This window comes from Vicia villosa, linkage group LG1 (genome assembly GCF_029867415.1).
Source record: "Vicia villosa cultivar HV-30 ecotype Madison, WI linkage group LG1, Vvil1.0, whole genome shotgun sequence".
NCBI lineage: Eukaryota > Viridiplantae > Streptophyta > Magnoliopsida > Fabales > Fabaceae > Vicia > Vicia villosa.
In genome coordinates, this window is record NC_081180.1 from 147,858,613 (window position 1) to 147,873,830 (window position 15,218).

Below are 15,218 nucleotides of genomic sequence, written 5' to 3' on the forward strand. Positions count from 1 at the left end.
TTGAAGATTTCATGATCTGTTGCAAATGTTTCCAATGTCTCGAGGTTGGTTAAAGTGCAAGTTGATTTCAGTCGTATAAAAAATCAAGACCAAAGAGAAACAACATATTGACAATGTTTTTGAAGCAACGACTTCACTAAGGGGGAATTCTACAACCTCTAGACATGAGGTTTTCACCAATAGGCGTTTTATTATGTATAGTTCTCCAAGTTAAGAAAGACTTAGAGAGACATCTCGCTCCATTTGACTTTAGCCCAATCAAGAATGATGAGATCTTGGATTTGAAAATGTAGGCTTTCTTCGGAAACAAGTCACCACTTCTTGAGCCTTACGAAACCAATTTGTCCAATTTTACTTCAATAAATAAAACAATCTAAAGCAATATATTAGTAAACTCAAGGTAGAGAAGGATGAGTTCAAGAGGAAGATGCCAATGACCATCATGAATAAAACCAGCAATCATAGAATCAAGTGCGCGCATCAAGGTCCTACACAAAAATGTCCAGTTTATTAGTTAGCGGAGGGTTACACCAATTGTCTCTTAAGAAGCAAGTTTTAAGATCATCCCCTATCAACAAAAAGGAATTATCCCAAATGCTTTACAAATCGAATGAGATTCCTCCATAATGAAGATAGAATATGGTAATTGATCCCTTTAAATTTTCTAATGGCTCTACACTTAACAATATTGGCCCAACCTATCAACTTCCAGCATATTTCAGCGCAATTTTATATTAGGCTTTGGCTAATATGCATAAGGATTTTACTTATGCACCATGCATAAGCCTACATAAGCCATTGGATCATGTTTTTAATCCAGTATTGAGTATTGAGTGGTGAGTATTGAGTATTGAGTAATAACATTTGATGTCTAGAATTTGATCCAATGATCCAAGGATCCATAAAAATCTATGCATGGTGCATAGATTTTAATGTATGCACGGTAACTTGCACCCTTTATATTAGATCCTTCATTTTTCCTTCATGTTTCATTATTCTTATATTTTTATTCATTTTGATAATAAACAAAAATAATTTTTATATTTTTTATTAGTTGTATTTATTTTATGTGTAACTTAACTTAAACATTTTTTAGAATTTTTTTCTTCATAATTTCAAACTAAAAATAATAAAAGAAGTGCTTTTTAAATTATAAAACTACTATAATATCCAATGCCGTGTAAAATACACAATAAATTAATTTCTTTTTTATGAAATAATAATTAAAAAATTCAATATGTAAATGTATATACGATATTAAAAATTATGTACGCATAATAGTTTAAAATAGCAGATAATTACACACTATGTATAAATGACAATATCAAATTTATACTTATTTGACATTTGTAACAATGTGATGTTGTATTTGATATATACTTGTAGATACAAATATAAAAATAATTAATGTAAAATAAAGCAAATTAGACGCGAGAATGTGTATTCTAGTATTTACCATTCATGTAAAATAAAGCAAATTACACTAATGTAAAATAAAGATAATTATATATATATATATATATATATATATATATATATATATATATATATATATATATATATATATATATATATATATATATATATAACTCATTTAAAAATATAAAAAAATATTGTAATAGTATATCATGAATCATATTTAAAATTAATATAATAAATATTTTGAACTAGAAATTTAAGTAAAATTATTAAAAAAATAAAATACGTATAAAACTAATTTTATTTTTCAAAATTAGAAAAATATATTTTAATAATATATTTATCAAACAAAATTATTCAGTTTTAAAAATAGAATTACCAAACATAATTTTTTCTTTAAAATAAAAAATTATTCTCTCCATCTCACAATAAATATTCTCTTTTTTTATTTGTCTCTAATTATTTATCCATTTATAATACCAATACTATATATTTTTTTTCATTTAGAATTTAAAAACAACTTATAATAACTAAAGTTAAAACTCGTTCAATCATACTCGTTAACATTCTCCATTAGTCTTAAAATATTTTTTCCACTTTAATAACCATCTTTCAACTGCTTCCAAAAATGATATGCATAATATTAAGTAGAGATTTAATTAAAAATATTAATATGAAAATAAATGTGTTGTGATTCTTATTACAGACGAAGTGAGCAATTAAAAAAATGATTTTCAAATAGAAAATTTAAATGATAGGTTGGTTCAATCAAGTCTGCAGCCTAAGAATAAGACTTTTAGCCGATCAATTATTGAGATTTTGAAATTAGTTTGATATTTTATCCAAACACCAAAGCAAATTGAGCAACCTATTTGTCACTTGAAATACATGCTAGTCAAGGGTGTATGTATTTGACTCAAATTCTATTTGCTTAGTCTGTTTTCTTCTCGAGTTGCTAAGAAAAACTTGTTGGTATAAGACCCACCAAAAAGCAAATTATTTTTCCTTCCATTGGGTCAGAGAATCTATAACATAAATTACATGTTAAGTGGGATTATATATATATATATATATATATATATATATATATATATATATATATATATATATATATATATATATATATATATATATATATATATATATATATATATATATATATATATATATATATATATATATATATATATATATATATATATAATGAACATGTAAAGTCAAAATTACAGTATTAAATAATAATCTTAAAATAATTCGGTTCGGATAGACTTCATTCAAGAACGCCGCCGCCCCTGGAATCAATAAGAAAACTAGTACTAAGTTTAAGATCAGTGAATAAACCGAAACGAAAGAAGAAAGAGACCTTTCTCGCTCGGCGCCTAAAGCGCACTATGCTCCGCTTCAACAAATGAGAGTTTTCGGTGGAACCGGTGAACCACGCGAGCTGGTTAGATGCCTGGGACAGAGGGCTCATAGTACCTGCTAGCGCAGCTATGCAGTGGAAGGGAAGGAGCCTAAATCGACCCCCTTATTTTTATTATTTATTTTAAAAATAAATAATAAAAAAGTACAAAGAGATTAGACTCTCGGATGAGACTAAGCAGCCACTGACCGTTCCGACGCGCCCCTGACCTATTTTTTTTATTAAGACCGAAAACCTATCTAAAATGGAGCCTAGTTTAGGCTGTCAAACAAATGATAAAATAAAAAATATTTAATATAACCACTAGTAGGGATATGGATGGAGTCTCGCTCAGTGGACGAAATTTTCGGTACACCCCACCAAATTTTTAATACGAAATTTTCGGTACACCCCACCAAATTTTTAATACGAGGACATTTTCGCTAGCGTATTTGAAATTTTTTATATATCCAAAATTTTAAATTTTCGGACAGGATATTTCATTATAAGTTAAATTTCCGGTATGTTTTAATATTAGGTATTTTCAACGGTTGAGATCTTGCCGACACTTTTAGAGGGTCCTGATTGCACCGACATATGTATGGTCTAGAATGCATCACCGACTCTATCGGTGGTCCATCCCGCAATAGAACCATCATTGCCTCTCGTCCTCACTACAAAATTTTAAAATATAAGGAAAATCACTTCTTTTTTTTAAAAAAGTTGAAATATCGGAAAATTTGAAATTTTCAGTATGATAATACGCACTGGAAATTTCAAAATTTCTGATAATATTGATAAATTAAAATACCGGGAATTTTGAAATTTCAGGTACAATATATAAAAAATTTCACAAAATATACCATAAATCTTACTTGTTTTCGCCAAATTTTCAGTACGCCTTTTAAATTTTCGGTATGGTCAAAGAATTTGAAAAATCCGGATTTTTTCGCAAATTTATACAAATGTGATAATGAAAATTGATTGGACAACTTAATTTTTTCATAAGTTTGGGGGGTGCCATGTATAATTTGGAGGTGGCAAGATAAATTCTCCTTTATCTATAAATGCAAAATGATGGTGTACTTATTTCTAAAATTAAAAATTCCTATTTTATTTTTTTTTAGTTTATGTATTATTTTAATATATATATATATATATATATATATATATATATATATATATATATATATATATATATATATATATATATATATATATATATATATATATATATATATATATATATATATATATATATATATATATATATATATATATATAGACACATACATGTGCTTACGCATAAATTTGTTACTAATTTCATCATAAAATGTATGATATTTGACATGATTAAGCAATATTCTTAAATAAAACATTTCCCTGAACCACCAGGAGCAAAATGAACTCTTTCACAAAAAAAAAAAAAAAGTCTCCTTTAACATAGATAGTAATAAGAATAAAAAAAAAATTCATACCCTTAAATATCTGCGGATAAACTCATCACATATAGGTTCGATGATTTATTGGATATCTACGAATAAAATTAACGGATATCTAATTACCTGGTAGCTCACGAATACAAATATAAATTTAATGGTATTTATATACGTGCTTAAATATTATTTAATTAAATCTAAAACTATCATTATTACTTATAAAAAAACTATCATTATTATTTTGTTGAAAAAAACTATTATTATTATTTTGTTGAATATGAAATTATGATTATTATTTAAATTATTATTATTATTATTTTGTAAAAGAAAGAATTAAATGAATGTGTTTTATTATTATTATTATTATTATTATTATTATTATTATTATTATTATTATTATTATTATTATTATTATTATTATTATTATTATTATTATTTAATGCTAAACTTGAAACTATCATCATATCATACTAAATTATAATCCTAGAACTTCTTCCCACCAAAATTTTTCCCCATACTAAATTATAATCCTAGAACTTCTTCCCACCAAAATTTTTCCCCAAAACCTACACAAATTTATTGAATTTAATAAAATAAAAATAAAATTTATATCATACTAAATTATAATCCTAGAACTTCTTCCCACCAAAATTTTTCCCCATACTAAATTATAATCCTAGAACTTCTTCCCACCAAAATTTTTCCCCAAAACCTACACAAATTTATTGAATTTAATAAAATAAAAATAAAATTTATAAGTAAAATTAATTTATAAATTTTAATAAAATTTTAGTATTGTTTTAATAAAATTAAATAAATTAAAATAAATGAATATTACAGCATATTATATTTCAATTTCAACAAATTTTATGGGGAAGTGACTATTAATTTTATTAGTTGTGGAAGCTATAAACATAATTGAACATTACACGTATTTTATTTGAACAAATTTTTAGGGGAAGTAAAAATTAGAATATTTGTTCCCTAAAATATATATTACGTTGACTATAACTTCCCTAAAATATTTATCAAACAAAATTTGTAACTTCCACATAATTGTTTTTCAATTATTCATATAATAATAAATTAATATTAAATTTGTAACTTCCACGTAATTTCCTTTTGTTCAATTATTCATTAATAATAATTAATTAAAATATAATAATAAATTAATATTAAATTAAAATTAATAATAAATTTTACTATTTTCATTCCACTAACTCCATTTATGATCTCTTATTTTTTTTATTATTAATTAGTCAAAAAAATTAATCCACTAAACCACATCACTCACCACTACCTATCAATTTCCTCAAAAATAACTACCACTCACCATTAATTATCAATTTGCTAAAAAATAACTATCAATTTTCTTTCGCATATAAATTCCTCTCAATGGAAGTTCTTCTCACAATTTTCTTTTTGCAAATTTATTATTCATTATTTTCTCCTATGAGAGTTGTCCACACAATTTTTTTAATGCATATTTATTCTTCATTATTTGCTTTTTTTAATTATTCCGTTAGTATTTTCAACCCAACTAACAAATTTGTACTATCTTATATAGTTTAGAACTTCTTCCCACCAAAATTTTTCCCCAAAACCTACACAAATTTATTGAATTTAATAAAATAAAAATAAAATTTATAAGTAAAATTAATTTATAAATTTTAATAAAATTTTAGTATTGTTTTAATAAAATTAAATAAATTAAAATAAATGAATATTACAGCATATTATATTTCAATTTCAACAAATTTTATGGGGAAGTGACTATTAATTTTATTAGTTGTGGAAGCTATAAACATAATTGAACATTACACGTATTTTATTTGAACAAATTTTTAGGGGAAGTAAAAATTAGAATATTTGTTCCCTAAAATATATATTACGTTGACTATAACTTCCCTAAAATATTTATCAAACAAAATTTGTAACTTCCACATAATTGTTTTTCAATTATTCATATAATAATAAATTAATATTAAATTTGTAACTTCCACATAATTTCCTTTTGTTCAATTATTCATTAATAATAATTAATTAAAATATAATAATAAATTAATATTAAATTAAAATTAATAATAAATTTTACTATTTTCATTCCACTAACTCCATTTATGATCTCTTATTTTTTTTATTATTAATTAGTCAAAAAAATTAATCCACTAAACCACATCACTCACCACTACCTATCAATTTCCTCAAAAATAACTACCACTCACCATTAATTATCAATTTGCTAAAAAATAACTATCAATTTTCTTTCGCATATAAATTCCTCTCAATGGAAGTTCTTCTCACAATTTTCTTTTTGCAAATTTATTATTCATTATTTTCTCCTATGAGAGTTGTCCACACAATTTTTTTAATGCATATTTATTCTTCATTATTTGCTTTTTTTAATTATTCCGTTAGTATTTTCAACCCAACTAACAAATTTGTACTATCTTATATAGTTTACAATATATATTGTGTTTTTTACTATTGAAGTTTTTTACTATCTTTTTGCATATTTATTCTTCATTATTTCAACACAACTAACATATATGTTATTTATAACATTATTGTGTTTTTCTTTGTTGAAGTTTACTCTTCATTATTTCTCTTCTTTATTATTATTATTATTATTATTATTATTATTATTATTATTATTATTATTATTATTATTATTATTATTATTATTGTGATTTGTCTTTATTTTTTGATTTCTTATTCCTTCAATTCTTAATTTTACAGTTGTTTGCTAATTTTTTTATCATGTTTTTTTGTAGGTACAAATTTTAAGTTATCACAAACTGTACTTTTTGGTAAAGAAATTCGATTTCTTATTTCTTCAATTCTTAATTTTATTGTTGTTTGCTAATTTTTATCATGTTTTTTTAGGTACTAATTTTAAGTTATATTTTTGGTAAAGAAATAGTTGAAGATGTTCTCGAAAGTCAATCATAATGATTTTGAATACATGCACAAATAATTTAGACTTACTTGCACTTGATCCAATTTTTTAAAGATGGTTGATCAGTGGTTTTTACACATGTTTTTCTTGTTGATTTTAGTTACCTTTGAAGTATTTTAATCATTGTTTTATTTCATTATTTGTCATTTTATGCTTTGGTTGTGTTTTTTGTGTTTGTAGACTCATGTGAATGAAATGGGAGAAATCAATGTGAAAAAGTGCAAAATTGAAGAGAAGCGCATTAGCTGGTCAAACGCGTCCCTAGACGCGTGTGGAAGTGAAAAAATACCATCTACTGCTGAGACGCGTCCCCAGACGCGTGTGGAGCTGGAAAAAGCACTGTCTGCTAAGGAAACGCGTCCTCAGATGCGTCCCACTCTGCCAGGCACACCAAGACGTACCACTCTGCCAGGACGCATCCCCAGACGCATGTCATTGGCCAAATCGCGTGCCCACACGCGTCCCAGAAGTTCAAAAATCAAAGGAAAACTACTTGTCTGCCCAGACACGTCCCACTGCACTAGACGCGTCTCCACACGCGTGTACACGTGAAATTTTGGGCTTTCTTATTGAAAAGCCCAGTCAAGCAGAAATAAAAGAGGGAGAACGCGTTGGCACAAGGGTTGGACGGATTTGAGTGCAAAAATATACTGTAGAAGACTGGAGAACTCAGATTTTATGCAAGGATTGAAGATTGCTATGAGCTTTTGCCATTGAAGATCTGATGCCTTTCGTTTATCTGTAATGTCTACAATTCAAACTATATTTTTTGTTATTTTTATGAGTAGCTGAACCCCCCATTGCTAGAGGGTGACCCTGATTCTGAATGTAATGACTTTGCTTCTTTGATGCAATAACAATTTGGTTTTCATATAATTGGTTTGTTCTACATCTGTTCTTTATGCTTTAACCGTCAAAAAATGGATATCGAATTTGTATGAATAATTTAAGCTGGACAACAATTATTCATTTACTTGAGTAAGAACATAGGATAATAATTATCACCTAGGACTAGGGATACTTTATCTTAACCGGAAATTCTTGTTATTGGAATGCTTGATCACAAGTATAATCATCTATGGACATAGTAATTAGGTTGTGACGTCAAAGATATTTTACTAAGGCCTTAGGATTAGATACTCTTAAGAACCGGTAATCAATTGTGAAAACTATGTTGTTGCATTGAGAAGCAAGTTGTTACATGAAGTCATTCATCGACCCCTAGTAATCTACTCATCTCTGTTCATCGTTCTACTATTTTAGTTATTTACTTTAATTGCAATTTTATTAAAAACCAATCAAAACCTCTTTTAACTTTTGTTTAATTGAAATATTGATAAAACTCTTATTCGTCAAGCAGTCCTTGAGATTCGACATTCGAAGAAATTTTCCCTTTATTACTACAGAGGCAAAATAGTACACTTGCTATTTTACCGATCAAGTTTTTGGCGCCGTTTCTAGATACTGCCGAAGATAACTGCGTTTTCGATTTAATTTCAATTAGAATTTTGTTGCTCTGTGACTAAAATTTTATTTTCTGCACATTTGTTATAAATTATTATTCCTAATTCTAATTATTGTCTAATGTGTTTATGCGAGGTAAGGCCTCAGCTGAATTTCTTTTTGACGCAAAAATTGAAAGAACTTTGCACACAAGGCGCGGACAAGCTCGTTTGACTAAACTGGAATATGAAGAAGAAGCTGGTTCAATTCATTTAGGGTACGATTCTGAAAGTGAGGAAGAAGTCATGTGCGAGAATCCACCCCCACCTAAGAGACTTCTTGGAGACTATGGTGCTACGAACACACCGGGTGGGAGACTAACAATTGTCAACCAACCGGTAAATGATGCTAACTTTAAACTACACCCGAGCACCATCAATCAGCTTGAAAGGAAACCTTTCACCGGAAATGTTAATGAAGATGCAAACAAGCACCTGCAAAGGTTTTTGACCATGAGCACTACGTTGAAAATTGAAGGTCATACGGAAGAGTCAAAGAAGCTAAGAATGTTCCCTTTTACCTTAGCTGAATAAGCAGAAGAGTGGTTATATTCTCTTCCAGCGGGCAGTATTACGTCATGGGAAGTGATGGAGAAGGCTTTCTTGAATGAGTATTTTCCATCATATGTATTTATAAGGAAGAGGTATGACATCTTGAACTTCAAGCAGAAGGAGGGTGAGCCCTTAGGAGATGCTTACAAAAGATTCAAAAGGACTCTAGTGGCATGTCCCACTCATAACATGGACAAGACTGAACAAATTCAAGTGTTTGTCAATAGGCTCAGAATCAAAACACAACAGATGGAGGCTCAACAAATTTTACAACAGCTTCCGGCATAATCAAGATAATTGAGGCAATAGCTGCAAATGAGCATTTGGAGTTGTATGACAAGTGTGCTAGCAATCTTGAATGAGTCATTGATCTTAAGTTGGAGACCTCTAAAATTCGGGTTGAAGATGCTATAGCTGTAGAAGTTGAAAAGAAATTGAAGGCTATGAATATAGGTACACAACAGGATCAAGTTCAACAAGCTCAACCTCTAAGTTGTGAAATTTGCCATGGTCCTTACCAAACTGTATACTCTGTTGCTACTCCCAAGAAGATTGAAGAAATTAAATTTCTGAGGCAAAGAAATCTGTACTCTAACACCTATAATCCTATGTGGAAGAATCATCCAAACTTCTCTTGGAAAGATCAACAACAACAAGGCCCTCAGAAGGCAGAGTGGGAAGTGGCTATTGAAAGATTGACAGAACAATGCTCTCAATTTCAAGAAGAAACAAGAAACAACCACAGGAACACCACCGCTTCAATTAAAAATCTAGAAGTTCAAGTGGGGCAGATAACACAACATCTCACTCTACATGCACAAGGCACCCTTCTAAGCTCAACTGTGGCAAACCCAAAAACCCAATAGAAAATTAATGCTGTCACAACAGGAAGTCAGAAAGCTACAAATTTTGAAGAAGAAGAGGAAATAGATGACAACTTAGTCATAGAGGTAGATCTTGAGGTGAAAGAAAATCCGAAAGAGCCTGAAGTTGTTTCACAACCGCTTAAGCCACTTGAAGAAAAATTAAGAAAGATGCTAAACCGATGATCCAACTACCTTTCCCCTCCAAAGTGACAAAGAAGGATTCAAAAGATAAAGACTTTGAGAAGTTTGCTGCCTTGTTCAAAAAGTTAGAGGTTAATCTATCCTTCTTTGAAGCACTTGAGCAAATGCCTTTGTATAAGAAATTTATAAAGGAGGTGATTGCTAAAAAGAGACCGGTGGGAGGAGAACCAGAAATTGCAACTGAAAAGTGTGGTATAGTCTCTCCAGCAAGGAAGATCCCAATCAAGAAAAAAGATCCTGGGGCGGTAGCAATATCTTGCACTATCAAGGACAGAATGTTCAAAAGGTACTCATTGATTCTGGTTCTAGTGTGAGTTTAATGCCATTGTCCATTTTCAAAAAGCTTGACTTGGGAAAGATAAGTGAGAGTGAGACAAAATTAAAATTTGATGATCACACCATCAAGAAATTATATGGGGTAGCTGAAGATGTACTGGTGGAAGTTGATATGTTTGTCTTTCCATTTGACTTCCACATCATGGACATTCCTGAAGATGAAGAGACTCATATCATTCTTGGGAGACCATTCTTGTTGACAAGTCGCTACAATTTTGATATCGAGAAGGGGACACTAACGGTGAAATCCTTTGATGAGAAGGTAACATTGAAGATGTTAGAAGTCAAGAAACAAAATGCAAGTGGATATGATCAAGCTTCTGTTGGTATGATTGAAAGTGATGGAGAAATCAAAAGTCCACAACATCTCCCAGAGAAAGTTTCAAGCATAGTCTCTCGGGTGGAACCAACTCATGTTTCTAACAAAAGTCCTAAGAGAGCTAAAGAAGTTAAGAAGAAAATGAAAGAGGAAAAGCAAGGTGAGGAGAAGAAAGTGGGAAGTGAACTGAAGAGAAAAGTTGTACATGATTTTCATCTCTATGAGTTCTTGGTTGTAGAGGTGAAAATCAACCAGGTTTGGAAGAGGAAGTACCTTCCATAATAAAGGGTAATGGACCGTCGAGCCATGCAACGTTAGACGAAGTGCTTCGTGGGAGGCAACCCACGCTTTTAATAATTAACTTATCTTTGTGTCTGTTTTATTTTCAGGTAATAAAAGAGGGTCTCTCAGGTGAAAGCTCGGAAGTGATCGTTGGAGTGCAATACCCTCTATGAGTCACCTCTCTCGGGATCGTTCTGAAACATTGAGGCCAATGTTTAGTTCAAGTTTAGGGGAGGTTCTTCTCTTTGCATTTTATTTTTATGTTATTGGCATGATGTGAAAACCATCAAATTGAATTCTTTCTAAATTTTGTCCGAATTTTTGTGAATTTTTGTTATTGGCATGAGAGCTTTTGATTGTAAAAGCAATCGGGAATAATATATAGAGAGGAAGGGATGGTTGCTTAAGGATAAGAGTTTCGGAATAATTTGACAAGAAGGGGATTTGTTTGAACACCCTTGGTTTCCAAAAAGTGATACGAGTCTAACGTGTAGATTTGTACCATAGTACTGGACTCTTGAGAAGTACTCCCGAAGTAGTTGATATATACAGTCTGGCATAATTTAGAATCACGTGCATGTATGAGTGGTTCAGAAAAAAAATATATTTGGGAACTAGATGATGAAAAGGAGGTAAAAGGCAACCAGCTCGCTAAGTTGGGTAACCTTCACCCGGTTATTCAGCCTAAAGGAGGTTGGTCCCCAAACATAGTTCAAATAAGAAAAATATATAACTGCAAAGTTTTAAAATTTCATCGGTAAATAAAAGTAGCAAATGCTGCTCATTTGGTGCCCGGGAAAAAAAGAGAATTCTCGACTAATCTTGTGCATGTGATAATCATCACAAAGTATCTTGCCTTAATTTGATTGTACGAATGAAAAGGGAGGAAAAACGGAGAAAGACTTAAGTACAAAGCATAGTTAGAGAGTTATCCAGAAAGGAAGCTAAGGTTTTAAATGTTCGAGCAGAAACTCTTTGTGTCATGTGAATGCCGGACTAACCGTCTCTCAATCAACCGGAACAAAAGTCTCACATATGAGTACCTGTATGCTGTGAATTTCTTTAGCTCTTGTAATTGTTGCTTGAGGTCAATCAACGATTTAAGTTTGGGGGAGTTTGATCAGTGGTTTTTACACATGTCTTTCTTGTTGATTTTAGTTACCTTTGAAGTATTTTAATCATTGTTTTATTTCATTATTTGTTATTTTATGTTTAGGTTGTGTTTTATAGTGTTTGTAGACTCAGGTGAATGAAATGGGAGAAATCAGTGCGAAAAAGTGCAAAATTGAAGAGAAGCGCATTAGCTGGTCAAACGCGTCCCTAGACGCGTGGGGAAGTGAAAAAAATACCATCTACTGTTGAGACGCATCCCCAGACGCGTGTGGAGCTAGAAAAAGCATTGCCTGTTGAGGAAACACGTCCCCAAACGCGTCCCACTCTTCCAGGCACACCAAGACGTACCCCTCTGCCAGGCGCGCCCCCAAACACGTGTCACTGGCCAAAACGCGTGCCCACACGTGTCCCAAAAGTTAGAAAATCAAAGGAAAATTGCTTGTCTACCCAGACGCGTCCCTAGACGCGTGCCACTGCATTAGACGCGTCTCCACACGCGTGTACACATGAAATTTTGGGCTTTCTTGCTGAAAAGCCCAGTCAGGCAAAAATAAAAGAGAGAGAACGCGTTGACACAAGGGTTGGACGGATTTGATAGCGAAAATACACTGTAGAAGGTTGGATAACTCAGATTTTATGCAAGGATTGAAGATTGCTATGAGCTTTTGCCATTGAAGATCTGATGCCTTTCGTTTATCTGTAATGTCTACAATTCAAACTATATTTTTTGTTATTTTTATGAGTAGCTGAACCCCCCATTGCTAGAGGGTGACCCTGATTCTGAATGTAATGACTTTATTTCTTTGATGCAATAACAATTTGGTATATAATTGGTTTGTTCTACATCTGTTCTTTATGCTTTAACCGTTGGAAAAATGGATATCGAATTTGTATGAGTAATTTAAGCTGGACAGCAATTGTTCATTGACCTGAGTAAGAACATAGGATAATAATTATCACCTAGGGATATAATTTATCTTAACCATAAATTCTGGTTATTGGAATGCTTGATCACAAGTATAATTATCTATGGACATAGTAATTAGGTTTGACATCAAATATCTTTTCACTAAGGCCTTAGGATTACATAATTTTGAGAACCGGTAATCAATTATGAAAATTATGTTGTTGCATTGAGAAGCAAGTTGTTACAGGAAGAATCATTCACCGACTCCTAGTAATCTACTCATCTCTGTTCATCGTTCTAATATTTTAGTTATTTACCTTAATTTCAATTTTATTAAAAACCAATCAGAACCTCTTATAACTTTTGTTTAATTGAAATATTGATAAAACTCTTATTCGTCAAGCAGTCATTGAGATTCGACATTCGGGGAAATTTTCCCTTTATTACTACGGCAAAATAGTACACTTGTTAACATATAAACACCACTTAAATTTATCATCTATAAAGAAGTATTATAAAATATTAAATAGATATTAGTAATATATTACAATTATTTATTTAATTTTAACATCGCAAGGTGTGTGACATTATTTTTTATTCTAACTTTTACATTTATTTACCTCTATTTTACTTCATTTACCTTTCAATAAAAAATGTGGCAAATATTATATAAATTTTATAAACTTCAAAACAATAATTTTATATTCTAATCAAAAGCAAAATTATTCTTGAAAATATTTATAGCAATATATTCGACACGATTTCTTTAAATTATAATAATTATAAATAACAATTTAATAGATTTTACCGTGCATCGTATAGATAGACGTCTAGTTTGTATATATTTTTAAATAGTATGAAAATATTTTAGTTAATTATATATATATATATATATATATATATATTAAACTAATTAAATAATAATATTTATGACTATCCGTACACTATGCCAAATTTGTCTTTTAGCAGCGCAACTATGAAAGTGCTTTTAGGAAAAGCGCTGCTTTAGGGCTCGGTAAAAATAAAATTAAAAAAGAAGAGGAAAAAGCGTTGGTAAAGGGGGGGGGGGGTATGAAAGCGCTTTTAGAAAGCGCTGATACAGGGGGGCTATGAAAGCGCTTTAGTAAAAGCGCTGGTAAAAGGGGGGTATGAAAGCGCTTTAGTAAAAGCGCTGCTATAGGGGGGTATGAAAGCGCTTTACTAAAAGCGCTGGCGTAGCCCATTTAAAATAAATTTTTAAACAAAATAACAAACACGCGTTCTTTGCCTCTCTCTCAGAACTCTATTTTTCACGAACATCTTCTTCTCCAAACGAACTCAGAGCCCTAGCCTCCGTCCTTTGTCGCCGTCTCCGTTCGCCCTCCTCTGCCGTCGTCGCCTCTCCATTCGCCCTCCTTCGTGCTTGTTCTCCATCTCTTTCCATTATCTCTATCTCAAGGTAGGTTCTATTGAATCCAATATTTTACTGACATTGTTAGGGTTTTAGTTGATATTGAGGGATTACATTGTTAGGGTTTTAGTTGATATTGTTAGATGACATTGTTAGGGTTTTAGTTGATATGGTTTTAGATGATAGTGATGATTTTGTTTGTGAGTTTATTGATTAAATTAGTGATGAGTTCTTTGATTGTTTAATATACTCCCATATCTGAGAAATAAACTATAGGCTGTTTAATACTTCTGTGAAATTTTTTACATTATCCTACATGTTTTACATTATCAAACACCAATCTAAGACTAGTTATTTCTGATTGAATAATTTTGGCACTAGGAAGTTTGTGTATTTGCTGAACTAATGTCAATATCATTAGATAAAAGTTGAAAACCTAAATCTTTATCATGTCTTTGTAAAGAGTTAAATAGTTATATGAATTTGGAAGCATGTACACATGAACGGAAGGGATGTTTTATGTCAATAAGA